This window comes from Vigna umbellata, chromosome 3 (genome assembly GCF_029865625.1).
Source record: "Vigna umbellata cultivar VRB3 chromosome 3, Vumbellata_1.0, whole genome shotgun sequence".
Classification (NCBI taxonomy): Eukaryota; Viridiplantae; Streptophyta; class Magnoliopsida; order Fabales; family Fabaceae; genus Vigna; species Vigna umbellata.
This window is the reverse complement of record NC_142167.1, coordinates 5112415-5128556: the sequence shown is the minus strand read 5'-3', so window position 1 is coordinate 5128556 and position 16142 is coordinate 5112415. Positions and strand designations below refer to the sequence as shown.

Sequence of the window (16142 nt, the reverse complement as noted above, 5' to 3'; positions counted from 1 at the left end):
TCCGGTGTAGGAGCTGACTCATGTTCAGATCTAACCTGTGAAAGTCTCGTAGAAAAGTCTTCCTGTTGAAACATTAAAAGCAATGTCAGGGAACGATAGTATAACATAAATGAACAATTATTAATAGTGTTATAAACTTACATGAGTCTTCCGAGATCTTTCATCAACAAATTGATTAGTTCCCTTCCGAACATGAGTCTGTGCAAAGACCTCATCAACATGCACCGCCCGTCCTAGAGCCTGTGCCTGTAACATAATTAAGAATTACAAGCGTACATATGAAATACAATATACACAACTTATTTATGAAAGAAAAAGTTATGTAATGAGATTATACCATACGAATGGCATGCTCATGAATGGTGATCGACCCACCAGTATGCAGGGTGCCACCCCTTTCAGACGCTCTGTTCCGCTGGGCTTTGGCACACTTATTGCGGAACTCTACTGTATTCCAATGGGCCAGTAAAGAGTTCCAAATGTGCTCACCCAGCCAGTTAGGGCGCTGTCCTGCATTCCGGGCATCCCTAAACATCTCTGAGAGCCGATGAGATGCTTTCATGTGGAAATTTCTGTGTATCTGAGTTTCATGTTCCGGTTTCCACTGCACCTTCATCTGTAACATTAAAGAGAACAAACATTGATTACAGAACATACTAAAATAAGACGGACAATTAGTTTAGTGGATTGGTCACCTGAAAACGCTCCCAGAATGGCTTTCTGTCGTCGTGAGGTATTGCTCCCCAAGTAGGCCATGGAGTTAAAAACTGCTGCTTAATTGAACGTGTGATGGCCTGGGAAGCAACCCTAGATGGAATAAACCTGCATAACCAAAGTCATTTCAATTACAATATGGTTTAAACATCAATCAATATCAACAGATTATAAACTTACCCTTTACCATAGGGCTCAATCCATGGTCGATCACCGAGGGGCGGGTCAAGATATTCAGCATCACCACTTGAATCTGGATCAGCAAGTGGTGTGCCAGTGTCAGAAGGAGGCACAGAAGATGAGGAAGGTATAGAAGTAGGGTCAGGGAGAGGAGTGGGGGTAATAACAATAGGGGGAGGAGTGGGGGTGGCAATAAGAGGAGGAGGAAGAGGGTCTGCTGCAGGGGTTGTAGAAGGGTGTGCTGCAGGAGGAGAAGGGTCTACTGCAGTGGTAGTAGAAGGGTGTACTGCACGAGGAGGACGAGTAGGGTCTACTGCTGGTGTAGGAGTCTGTATACTAGGGGTAGGAGGAGGCCCCACAGATGATGAACTACCGGGAGCAGGGGTAGGTAGTGTAGCAGGCACCCTAAGTACATACTTTGGTGCCTGCCGTCCAGCATGCATTGTCTGATATCGAGGTGAGCCACAAAACTTGCATTCAACCAACAGTGCATCATTTTTGCCACTGTCATTGTCATAGAATAACATACATCCATTAACACAACAATCAATCTTCTTCACATCCAATCCCAACCTTGAAACACATTTTTTGGCTTGGTAATAATTCTTCGGCATCAAATTGTTTGGTGGTGTCAAATCTAACATCAGTTTTGTATAGAAGTCCACTGCTTGAATGGGAACGTTCCAATTAGATTTGCCAGCCATGAGTCTAATGCACACTGACAATTTTGACTCAGATGAACCTTCAAATACAGGTAGATTTGCCTCTGTCAGTAAATTGTAAAACCTCTGCGTCGTTTCATTTGGAGGCTCTTCATCATGACTATCGTCTGCTTCTGCAGCATGGTGACGAAGAGCGTGGTCGACCATCTCTTGCATGTAGGCAAATTGATCTATCTCACATGTATGTAGAACAGTATTCGAACCTGATGCAAGCCGTTTTTCAGCTGCAGTGGAGGTCGAAGGAATTTCTTCACCATGAAATGTCCAGACCGTGTAATTAGGCATGAACCCTTTTTGGTAAAGGTGAACTTTGACGACTTCATCTTTCAGAATGCTTGTACATTCGCACTTGATGCATGGACATCGAATCCCTCCATCAAGGGCATAATATTGATATCGTCGGGCCGTCTCCACGAACTCTTCAACTCCAATGACAAAAGATTCCTTCAAACCTCTCCTTCCACTATAACAACGGTCGTACATCCATGCACGATGGTTGGGAAAATGGGCCATGTTCTGTGACAAGCCAAACAAATACAAACTTAGCCAAAACAGCAACACTCCATGTGACATAAGTAATAAACCTATTACTACTGAAGTCGAACATGGAAGGCAATTTCAACACTATGGTCATAGGCATTCAATAAGGGCATGCAAAGACAAGTCCTCAGTATTGAAATGCATTAAACATCCTAAGGGGTTGTGTATTAAAGTTGCAGGAGACAACTTATTACACCTGAAGTTCTCTTGTCTAGAGTACTTCCACATATTTTGTACGTTCTAAGTGTTTATAGTATTTTTACCCTTCTCATTTCATTGAGAATGTGGGTAGTACCATAGGATTTTAAATAACTACTTCGGTAAATCAAGTTGTAGCCTAATAAATGAAAGACAATATACATGAACATACAATATAAAGATGAACATAATTTAGGCAATCAAATATCTATAGAAGCATGGATATATAATACATATAAACATTAGGTGTGGTTGCAAATTCTCACCTTTTAAGCACACTTTTATACCTTCCAACTACTCAAAATTTTAGTTGTACCTAATTCTTTGCTTTTAAATAGTTTCCTAGTTTTATTTCACTACTTTAGACATGTTAGGATGTTCACATTACTTAAATTTAGGGTACATTAGTTGTATTTGCAATTGTTCACCCTTTGAACACACTTTTTAGGTGCTAAATACTAAAACTTTTAGTTTTAGTATATTATTTGTTTTTCAGTACTTTCCTACCTTGATTTAACTAAGTTATACTTGTTAGGATGTTTACATACCTTAGAATGAGTCTACATTAGGTGAAATGACAATTTCTCACCTTATAAGTACACTTTTATAGGTACTAAAAAATGAAACTTCTAGTGCTAATTTTGGTTTAAAAATGCTGCATAATTGGCTATAGCAGCTGTGACTTGAAGCATCTGCTTCTTTGTGTGCATTGTCAATGTTTGAAAAAGTTTATTTCACCATTTTAAACTTGGGTGCACTGTTCATTTGGTCAAATTTTAGCCTACATGCAAAATCACTATCAAAACCGTTAATTTTGCTTAAATTTGGAAGTGAATTAGTGATTTTCGAGTGTACTATGATTCCTTGTTGTTTCAATGTTTAAACACCTTTAAATTGATGATATAAAGTTGCTTGAATCATCACTTAAGCTTTACAAACACTGCCAATCATTTTTTGGGTTTGAAAGCACACTTTTAAAGTCCATTTTCTGGTGCAGTTTTCATTCTTAGTGCTGTTTGATTTTGTATACTTTTTATTTTCGAATTGTGCCCTCATATCTATCTTTCTTTTATGTTTCAAAACTTGTGTATATAGTTGTTTTACTGTTTTGGTTAATGCTTTAATACTATGACCACTTTTACTGTATTCTACTAACTAGTTTTAGGTTCTAGGGTGTCATATTTTTAGTTCTATAGAAGCATGGATATATACTATAATTTGTGGTTTATGGAATTCTTTGCATTTTTAGTACTCATTTTGAAGAAGAAAAAGTTGTATTGGGTGTCTATTTTCGTGCAACAGGGATTTTGTGCTATTTGGTAGTTTAAACAAGTCCTAATTGTTGTTTTAAACTTATTTCAACATTCAAATATTTGCCAGATTAATGTATGTGCAATTTGCATATTCAAACCTCAATTTTTAAGTGAAATTGGGAACTAAAAGGGTCAATCTGCTATACATGTATATTGTACACCTATTTCTATTATTTTTAAGGTTGTTGGCATTTAAAAATTGACCAATTGAAGTCATAATTTGGTGCTGTCCTTGTACATTTCTGGTCCACTTTTTTATCTGCTTTGGTGATAATTAATGTGTGAAATAGTGGTGTTCTAAAGACTTTGAGGTGCAGTCCAGTTTTAGAAACATTTTCCAACTAAGGTGGCATCTTAGGAAGTGGAGAAGGACCACAATTTGTCAATTCAAAGGGGCTGTCCAGCAAGGAAAATTGATGAAATTGGCAACAAGAAAGGTGAATGAAAGCATCAACAGTGAAAACCTATCAGATGTGGAACTCTCACAAGTCTATATGTATAAATTAATCTGTGTGATGTCAGGTTTTGAAACATGATGCAGTCTTGAATTTATTATAGTTTTGTTGTGTAGTGAATGGACAGTGACGAGTGTTGAAGGCATGCAGTGAGTAGCTGGTGAAGGTCCTGAGAGACATAGCTAGAGGAGAAAGAGCAATGAATGAAACAAGAGCAGAGAAGAGATGTGCTGGAACAGTTAAGCAGTGACTAGTTGTTCTTTTTTATAGGGGAATCTAAGAATCCTGTCAAAGATAAAAAAAAAAGGTGACTCTGTCTTGTTAGCCAAAGCTACAAGGCAAAAGGTCATCTGAACCTAAAGCTTCTTATGTGTTGTATTCAAACAACCAATTTGGAATCATTGTAAACTTTTTTTAATGTACAAGACACTTGGGAAGTGGAACAAAATTGACAGCAGGGTTGTTGAAGGCCAATTGCTTTGATTCTAGTCAACAAGCTAATTTACGTAGAAGACATTACTAAACTGAAGAGGCTAATCTAAACCTACACATTCTATGATCTTACAAACATGGTAAGATGCGTCATGGCTATTTATGACAGATTATAACTAATGGAACAGGCCATTGTACATGCTTTATTTTATCAAATTCATCATTCACATATTAAAGTACCAAAACAAACCTCTTACATGTTTGGCAATCAGTTTCAAACTATTCACAACAAACTTTGACATACCTCAATGTTAACAATATCAGAAAACTTCAATCAGTATAACTTAACATTTAAACTCAACATTCACCACATCTAAGAACAAGATCAAATTCATTAAATGAAAGTCAAAATAATAGGACAGATACAATCATGCAATTTCAGTTTAGGTCCTCATACCTTTGCCTTTGCTTTCCTTTCCTAGTTAAGTCTTCTCCGTCCTCCCTTTGTGGCCACAATCCAAACTCCTTTAAAACCTCACCCTAACACATGAAATGAAAGTTCCTCTAAAAACTCCTTTAAATGTACACAAAAAATTGAATCCAATCTCATGAACTTACAGTCATTCCAAATAGCCTAATACTTTAACATAAATAATATTTTCCTAATGAACTTCCTAACAACTATAAAAAGCACATGGAAGTGATTTAAACAAAGAAAGAAAAAAAGTGTGTTAAGGATGAAAGAGTAATTACAGAAATATGGAGCTGTGGCAGTAATTAGGGAACAATTAATTTTGAAACAGAGACTGTGCCACTAAAACAACCCTGGTTTACTATAATAAACAACCCTGGCAGAAAAGCACACTGTTTCTGCCAGTTTTCTTGTATCTAAAACTTGGGACAAGTTTCTTATGTGATATTAAGCATGTCTGAAGTGATAGTCATTACAATCAATCAAAGATATGCAAAAAACAGTATTTGAGTTGATTTAAATCTGGTTTTTACTATTGTATCAGAATTTCTCATCCATTCTCATCCAATACTTCAAGCACGTAGCACTTTTTCCTCAAAATTATGAAAGCAGAAAGAATCTACAAATTTTCAAAAGATGGATTGGCCCAAAAAACAAGTTCTTTAAAGAATCTTTTGTTGTGACTGTAAAGTTTTTGTCAATTTACACACCAGTAAAGACCGACTCCTGTCATAGAACAGAGAAACACCTGTATCCTTCTTAACAATTTATTTAACACTACAGTAGAGAAACAGTGATTGAAATTTACTCTTTGATTTATTACAGTCATCAACCAAGTGTAATTTGTCTTCTTAACATAGCCAATGATGGAAATACTGTTATCAACCATATATTGCAAATTTGTAAATAGTCAATTTATATAAGAATGCGGTAAAATCAATAGTTGCTTTACTGTAATAAATTTATCCTTTTTTTATATACTTGGATTATGAAATTTGGGGCAGATACTAGTTATTAATCTTTTTACATTATTTTGTTAGAGAATTGGATAATATTTAGATGAAGTAGAGTAGAAAAATAAATAGGGATTTTATTGATTTTATTCTGCTTTCAAGATCTAGATAAAAGAGATATCACAGGTCCAAGGCAGAAGAAAACCATGACTCATGTACAAAAGGGAACTCAACTCTTAGGAAATTTGACAGTCCTTGTTCTCCTTAACTTTTCTCTACAATTTTCAGTTAATACTCTATTAACCACTGAACAACTATCACATAGTGGTTAAAATCTTCTAAACTATTGGCAAGCTCTTCTGGTGTATCCATCACATGTGAATTGGGACATCAGAACTAGATGAGGGACAGCGTGTTGATGTTATTGACATCCCAGGTAAAGACATGATAACATATTAATTCAGGAGCATGTGTGGTTGTGATAGGAATCACACTCATAATTCCCTATTAGCATACTCCCGTGGGCTCAAATCCCCCAGGTTATGGCCCAATACACCCGTAAGTAAGAATAAATGGTTGTATAGAGAGAGTGTAGATTCCAGTAGGGGTATAAGGAATATTGTTTTTAAGTCTAGAGCTTTTTCTTGTACTTGGGACTACGACTCTTATCTTTCCCTGTTTTTTCCTCTTTTATTATCAATAAAATAGCGGATTATTCAATGTTATATGGGAATTGCTATCTTTGTGTTTTCTTTGAGATCATTGCCCAAGTCATCTATGCCAACACTCGTTTCACTGGTTTAGGACGGAGAGGTGCTAAATATTGAATCTCTAATAGCCATGGAGGGGAAGGAGGCCGAGGAAGGGAAGGAGATGGTATGACAAATCTTAAATTGTAGACCCTTCAACAACCGCAAAGAGCTTTCTTGTTCAAAATCCATTAAATTTGAAGGACTTTTGGAGGGGTATTAAATTCTAATCTTTTTAGTCTATAGTGCTTCCAGTCACAACTTTATGCCTTTGTAGTCTGTTGGGGCTCTAGGAATGAGTTTTACTAATACGTGAGGCTTTATACTCAACTTTGGAAATGGTAGCTGGTGTGCTTCTCAATTTATGTGAGGGACTGAAGGTTAAAGTTGGCTAGTATAATTTGGATATGGATGCTTGTGTGTTGGATTTAAGAGGGGTTGACTTATTGTTAGGAGTGGATTTGCTGGAACAACTTGGATAAACCATAATAGATTGGAGGAAGACACTGAGTCTTGATGAGAATGGATGAACAACGTGGATCCTCAAATTACACAATTTATTTCCTATCAAGGCTATCATCAAAATAGACAATTCATACATGCTCATATTGCTCAAATTGCAAACTAAACAATCCAAATTCAATTATAATTGGCTCTCAGTTCATAAGGCAATTAACACAACACAATGAGAATGGCAAACACAACAGGATGAACTTTACCTACCTGTAAATGATAACTGTTGGACACTTCAGTGCATCCCTTTTGCAACCAGCTTTAACCCACTGTGTTGGAACCTTCTACACGTTCTGTGACTCAGCCCCTTATCAAGACCCTAAAACCTTGTAGAATAATGGACAAATTACATTAGCAAACCGTAACACCAACAAATATTAATCATTAAACACCCTCTTACGAAGAATAGGGGCTAAACACATGCAGGTTCAATAAGAAACCTACTTACCTTGACGGTAGGGGAAGTAAGGCAACACAAAACCTCCACCGCAGGGATTGTCCACACCCTCCCTCCAACATACCCTCCTCCACAGCGGCACAAAAGGCAGCAACTCAGCCTCTACCGTAGAATAGCCGTCAAAGAAAACCCCTAACCAAGATGACAGAAACGCACCACCCAACCTCTCGTTTAGCGACAGCACCAAACCAGCTCCAAGCCTCCCCTCACCACCACCAACCGAAGAAGGAAGCCAATGTTGATTGGGAGCAAAGGACGAACAATTTTCTCGGACTCAAATGGATTGGGGAATCAAGAAAGGGAGTAGTGTTCGAAGAAACAAATTTCGGGTAAAGGGAGAAAGGAAGACTTGCGCGAAAACAATTTGGGACAATGGGAGAGGGAAATCCCAAATTCGCATTTCATTAAGTCGATCCTTATACCGACGGTCGCAAGCCTTCGGTATTTACACTCAGCCATTATCGACGGTCAGAATCCTTCGGTAATTACCATCTCACATGCCCTTCGGTAAAGCCTTCGGTAAATGAACATTACCGACGGTCCAAAAAGCCTTCGGTATTTATCCTTCGGTATTTACTGCATTTCTTGTAGTGTATACATATTTAGATGTATACTTATATTGTTTGCATTACCCAATGCTTGAAAAATATCTATGGCTTGTTCAATCAATTGTGAATAAGACAAATTGTTTAGTTAATCAACAGTTTGGAGTTTGGAGTTTGTGATATACATAATCTTTCTTTTGCTTTTTCTCTTTCTTTTGTTGATTGTATGTATTAAGAGCTTTCCAAAATAAACTTCAATCAAATAAAACATTTTTTTAGTGATAGCCTCATTAATGGATAAAAATTAAATAGAACTTTACTTATTACTCTATCATTTTTATTTGTCGGTTTCTTTTTTAAATTTTATTCTAATTTATTTATCTATAAGTGAATTGAAGTTTGCACTTAACCATATTAACACAATACAAGGGGACTATAATGAAAAATAAGTTTAGCATTAATATAAATATGATAGACGCGTTAATATTTTCTTTTTTTTTTTTTTGTTAGTGTGATGGGAAGGGATCCTATTGCTAAGGCTTGAGAGAAGCAAGAAGGGTAATTGCTTTATTGGTAAGTTGGGTACAAAAGTTATAAATTGATTCCAAATATTAAAATTACTAGTATTTGTATTGATTGTTATGTTGACTTATTTTGAACATGTAACGATATGTTTAAACTATTGATTTTTTTCAATAAACTCGCACACAATTAAGGTAGTTATATATACAACTTATTAAGAGTAAAAATCGAAATTTACAAGTTTTTAAATTTAAAATAAATATATATGTATATATATATATATATATAATATTTCTTTTTAATAAGATATATACTTCTAGAAAATGCACCAACATTATAATAAAAAATATATATCACATATTAATAAAATTTCATATACCTATTAATTCTTCTTACTGCTTTGCCTTTGTTCTCTTACCTTTCACAGTTATTTGAAAAATGAAAATATATATAATTAAAATATATTTTTTTATATAATATTTCCTACAATAAATTTATTGTCGGTATATATTGTTAATTTGTGATTGAGTTATCTATATAAATGCAAGTATATTAATAGACGTTTTAGATATGAGATCGATGTCAATTATTTAAGCTATGTTCATCGGTATTAAAATTAATGTATTTTTATTTATGACCGTTTATGATTAAACAGTCACACGGTATAATAAATTTGGATGAAAATAATTATAGGTTATATTTAAATAAGATAATTATAAAGTAAAATAAAAAAATTACTAGTTATTTATCAAAAATCTACATTTTACTATAAAGTAAGTAAACAATTTTTAAAAAAAAAAAAAACAACACCGTTTAATATGAAACTTGCAGTACACACTCTTACGAATTTTAAAATAGTGAGTCAAATTTTAGAGTGGAAAACCCTAAAATTTCATTAGTGAAAAAGTATAAACTGAATCCATCACTATAAAAATAGAAAAACCTTCACCGTATACAGTAACTAAACCAAAGTTTTCTTTTTCTTGACTTATTCTTATTACCATTTCGATCACGAAACGTAGCTTTTGGATACCGAAAGTCTCCAAAATCAAAAGTTTCCATGGCAAGTTCGGAGTTCATGGTTCACCAAAAATTCAAACTTTTCATCTGTGATGTTACACCACATCTTCCAAACTTGTTCCCAGCGTATCACCAAGTTGATAATGGCAATTTTTTTTATACTATTATAGTAAGTGTTATGAAAATAATTACTTATTTTAAAAATAGATACTATTTGTTTATTAAAATAAAAAGAAAATAATTTATTTTTGAAAGTTTAATTACTTTTTTAGTCCTCAAGTTCCCAAATTTAAAAGAAAATATACTCTCTTAAAATTGACAAAATGTTGTTTAACTTTATAAACAGTAATGAGAATTTAAAAATAATTTTAAATCTTATATCTTAAACCCTAAATTCTAAATTTGAAATCATAAGCTATAAATCCTAAAAATATCTCATCTATTTAGCTTCTCAAATATTAGGAACTTCACCGTACATTTTACTTTTTCAATTTTGAGATTAATTTTTTTTTCTAAAATTTGAAAATCACTTATCCTAAAATTTAAGAAATAAAAATATAAATAATTTTTTTTAATATCCCACATTCTTCACACATAAAATATATATATATATATATATATATATATATATATATGATTGAATTAGGTTTGATATATACTTCTTAAAACTTAAAAAAATGCATAAAGAAATATACACATTTTATTAAAAAAAAATCTTTTCAAAAGAACCGTAAAAAATCCAATTTTATACAACATGTCCATGTGCAAATTGGAAAGAACTTTGCTATTTACATGGATTCAACAACCGTTGGTAATCATGAATCATCTACATTCATGCATCTTCTTCCATAAGCTAAATTGGTGGAAAAACAAGTCACGAACTTGAAAAAAGTTCTTAGAGGAAGTGTGTTTGAATTGGCTGCTACATCTATGTATCAGTAAAATTATCTTAACTTGAGACAAAGAAAAGTATTTTTATACAACCTTTGAAAACAATTCATAATGTAAAATACTACTATTTATTCTGACATAAGAAATGATAATCAAAGGTAGTAGTTCAAAAAAGACAAACTAGCATCTACCATGAGTGCATATATAGCATCATCAATTATTAATGAACACATTATTATATAGAAATAAAATAAAATAAAAATGTATGGAAGATTATCAATGATTGAGGTTTGTGTGTTTTACATCAATCAAGGCGCATAACACGGTCATGCCATGTATTATCTACCCACTTTTCCTACTACTCTTGTATGTATCTGTTTTTTTTCTTCTACCATTTTTTAATGCATTTGAAATGTGTTATAAAGTGGGAAGTTTTCAAGATCAAATATAAGAGTCTCATTGTTTCTCTTAAGAGAATAAGAATGAAGATGTCAGCACTTTCTCAACTCCATGTGCACGGACTGCAACCCTTCGTCATCGTAATCAAAGCTGAATATATATATATATAAAGTAATTTGTCATATGCAGAGACTCGGTAGATACTTGCAAGCTAGCAGTTTTTAGCTCGTGATCTTCTCAGAGGGATGTTAAAACACAAAGCAACTTATTGCTTCTTTCGACGAAATTTTTATTAAACTTTAAATAATTCATGTTAATGTTGATGGGTATAAGAAGAAATAATATTGGGATAACAACACTAATTTAATTCATGTTAATCCTCAATTTTATAAGAATACCGATAATTTAATTCACACACTTTATAGTTTTTAAAGTTTTAACTCTTCGAAGCATTTACATTGTTAGAACACAATTAGGGTTCCCATGTTGAGAAATATGGAAAAGGAGTGTGAATAAATGTGAGGACGTGGAGTTCAATAAAAGGCTAAAGGATTTTCAAACTTTTGGCCTTTTACATTGTCAACTTACCTAAAAAATCAATATATTATTTGAGGAATTTTTTTTTTCCTTTTGTGTGTTTAAAGATGACAAAAAAAAAATTATTATTATGGTTCTGAATATGTTGTTTTTGACAAGTGAGATGATTTAAGTGGTTTTGAAGTTTTTGATGTTTATTCATGGGATTGGAATATGAGAGTTTAAATGAAAAATAAGTATGAGAGTTTAAATGAAAAATAAGTATGAGAGTAAGTATTTTCTAAGAGAATACCAAATATATTTATAGAATTTTTCAAGTTTTAGGCTTATGTTGTGATATTAAATAACACTTAGATAATAATATCAACTATAATATCTTACCGTAAATAATCATGAATATCAAACTAGTAAAATTAGTTACAATTATCGTTATACGTGAATATTTTTTTACTATATATATTTTAAGATGTTGCAAAATGAAAAAGTTTTATAGACTTTATGGGACTGTATTCTTTAGCACACCGTAGGTACAAGAATAAAACATGAATTTTTTTGAGTATTTTATGATCTTAATAGTTAGTTGTTTAGTTAAAATGTATTAAATTATTAATTATTAATTAATATAGAGAAAAAGAAACATACCTTCAGAAATATATTAATTGGATTAGTAGATCACGTAACATAATCTCCAAGAATCTATTTGAAAAATGATTTCCCTATTTTTTTTTTCCTTTCTTTGCTTAGTGAATTATATATTGAAAATATTGTTTTATCTTAAATAAATAATTATGTGGCTTCTTACAAAACAATTGTTAAATGTGGAAGACACCTAAGCATGCTCGAAGATGAAACTAGAAATTTGACTATTCTTATTTTTTAGAATAGTCAAAGAACTAAAGTGATTAGCATTTACATTTTTAAGATTAAAATAAAATTTCACATTTGAAAACATTGCATAAACTAGTTTCTAATATATATATATATATATATATATATATTAGACTAGTTTCAAAGAACTAAAGTGATTAAACTAGTTTCTTTGTTTTATCAACGCTTCATCATTGGTATTCGTATGCTTTAAAGTTTTCAAGAAGCGTTTAGACATAACATATAACTTCATTTATCAAATAAATAAAGTATATAACATATTCAAGACATATACATGTACAACATAGTTTATTTTAATTTGATATTTAGGTCATATTATCTAGAAAGCCAACTCTAACAAAAGATATAATATTTTAAAATTATTAGACTAAGCTATTGAACTAAATATTCGGTAAACTTATTTATTAAAGTATATTATAAATGTAAAATAACAAAAGTAGACACATTTAAGCATAATTAATATCAATGTTTAATTGATATAAAAATATATTGAGAAGTTTATAATTTACTTTTCTCAATTAACTTTAAAATATTGTAATTTTTATTTACAAATCAATTACTTTTATTTTATATTTACTTTGAATTTTTGTTTTTTCATAAATATTTTATTAATAGTCTTACGCAATATTTTAAAATAATTAAAATTAAGTTTTAAATAAATAACATAATCGAGAAAAATGTAATAATACTTCCCTTATTCAAAAGATAAAACCTTAATTTAAGAATTATAAAAAAAACCATGAATAAATATAAAAAATTTAAAAATTAGGATATTTCATTTCAAAAGACGTTATTTCAAGTCTTCAAATAATTAAATATGTAATTTGGTCACTTTTCATTTATTTTAGATTTCATATTTTTATTTTTACTCAATTCAGTCTTTATTTTTATTCAATTCATTCAATTCAGTTTTTATTTTAATTCTGATAAAAAATATTTAATGTACCTTCTTGTTTTAAATTAGTGTTGACACAATTTTAAAATGTTGTGTTAAAATTTAGGTCTATCATATGTTAAATTTTTATTTATTTTCTACATTAAAAGTAACACATGTTAAAATCAAATAGATTCTAACTTAAAAAAGGACAAATTTTGATATATATATATACCATACTTAAATTTTGACATATAATACTTGTAAACGGTGTTAATATCAATTTAACCGTGAATCTTTTTTCAAAAATAAAAAATCAATTGAGTCGAAAACAAATTTAATAAAGACCAAAACGAATAAAAACCTTAAGTACAAAAATTAAATCACTAATTTTTTTTAAAATTTAATCTCTAAAAATTAAAATAAAAATGATGTTAATTCCTAAACACCAAATACAAAAAGACTAAGCCAACTTTAACTCTAAATTCCAGACCTGAACAAGAAATATTTTTTTTAAAAAATATATTTTAATCTAAAAACTTTAGTATTTGTAATTATATTTTTTTCAATTTGGAAGAATAGAAAAAACATTTTTGCAAATTTGGAAGCCAAAACTCAAATTCCGTTAAATTTAAAGGATTAAAATTAATTAATAATTTAAAAAAATTTAAAATTAAAGTATAGTCTGAGTGACCAAAATTCCAGTCAGTAACTCGATCGGAAATAAAAATACTCAAATTCATTACTTAGTCGTTAAAAACCATTATACACTTTAGGATCATATATATATAATTACACAAAACTTATAATTATATCTTTATTAAACCATTTAATTGCAGGATTTGGTTACCTTCAATTTAATTTGAATAAGGTGAAAAAATATATTAAGAATCAAATGTTAGAAAGGGAGAGAGAGAAAAATGTACACGATTTTATGTTTAAATATATTTTTAGTCTTTGATATGAAATTGAAATTTGTTCATCTCTCAATTAGCATATTTAATTTCAACTTTTCATTATAAGAAAATTTGTAATTACCAATTAAATTTTACAAACCAAAATAGTTCATCGACAAAATAAATTTTACTAATAAATTTTAGAATTTTTATTACCAATGGATATATTTTATCGATAATGAATCCATTAGTAAAATGTTTGTAATTTAGAATTTTTTTTACCGATTAATATTTCAATTAGTAAAATTAGTTAGTACTTAGATGCTTTAGTAATTCATTAGTATAATGGACACCGCAATTTTCGTTTTTAGACTTGACGATTTTGTAATAAAATTTATTGTTAAACTTTATTAATAAAACTCATCGTTAATTGATTTAAAAAAAAAACTATTAGCTAATTCATTAGTAAAATGAGTGGCAAAAAGAGGGAGAAGGAAAATGAAACATAACTATTGAAGATGTCAGAACCAATGAAGAAGTCGAAGTCAAAGGAAGAGAAAGCGAGAGATAGAAGAAAAGAAAGAAAAAGAATAGGAAAAAAATGAAAAAGTGGAAGAAGTAAAAGGAAAAAAGAAGAGAGAAAAACTAAATTAAAATAATTACTAACAATCAATTTTTATCGGTAATTACCAACAAATTATTATTACCAAATTTATTGTCTTTTTGATAATTACCGAGAACTTTTTTTTATCTATTGGTAAAATTTATTAACAAACTTTTATTAATGAATCTTTTACTGTTGTTTTTTATCTATTGGTAAAACTGCTGGATCATTTTACAATTTTGAGGGTGCAATTAGAAATTTGGGAATGCAGAAAGAAAATTTCCACAAAGGGTATAGTTAGAAAATGGTCAGAACATGTAAGATGATGGGTGTTACTTCTTGCACCCTATAATTTTCTTCCTGCACGCTATCTATTTATTTAATTTCCGCATTTGTTCTTATTTGAAACTTACTTCCGGAAAATATAATCCGAAAATAGAGGATATATTCCAAAATTTTGTTTTCTGAAAAGAAAATATGTTTCTGAAAATGTTTTTCCAAAATTCTTTTTTGGAAATTATTTTTGGGAAGTTTTTTCCGAAACTGACTTCCAGAATTCATTATCTGGATATTGACTTACCTCGTCCAGAATCTTCTTTTCAAAAAACGTTTTTTCCCTTTCAAAATCTATTTTCTGATATGCATGGCCCATGGGCCTAGAAGATTCCCAATGAGCATCTAATATAAGATTTGGGAAAAAGAAAAAAAAAGGGAAAATATTAAATTATAATTTTTAAAAAATAAAATTCTGTCGTTAGTTTTTTTTTCCAAACGAATGAAAAGAAATACAAAAATATAACTAATTTGTAATATAACTTTGGTTTAACGAATAATTTAGTGTAGTCAATTCTTAATTGAATTCTAACACATACAGAATCATTATATTATTCCATATACGTGTGAAATATTATCAATATAATAAAATTGTTCCATATATGTATAAAATATTGTCAATTTTATCTCTACGAACATTACTTATTTAAATCATGAATTTAGTTTATATATATATATATATATATTCTTAAAATGGCATTTATGTAGTGCATCTTAATTATATCCCTTATAAATAAAGACTAAAACATAAAAATATCATATTAGAAATGTGTTACATCTATAAAAATAAAATTAAACACACTATTAAGATTTAATTAAGATGGTGATAGGAACAAAAGCCAAATCATTAATATTTTGCATAATGACTGATGTTTAACAAATTTTCATATTTAATTATTAAATTAAGAATGGTTTACCAATAAGTACTAAATTGT

At 30.5% G+C, this 16142-nt stretch overlaps 1 long non-coding RNA gene across 1 annotated transcript; it reads right to left on the bottom strand.

Moving 5' to 3' along the window:
- Positions 1–1817: 1817 nt before the first annotated feature.
- Positions 1818–8283, bottom strand: LOC148201473 (uncharacterized). The gene is made up of 4 exons (XR_015784824.1): positions 7690–8283; positions 7452–7567; positions 5012–5094; positions 1818–2132 (listed from the first exon to the last, which is right to left on the bottom strand). It is a non-coding gene; the product is annotated as an uncharacterized LOC148201473 (long non-coding RNA).
- Between the last annotated feature and the right edge of the window lie 7859 nt (positions 8284–16142).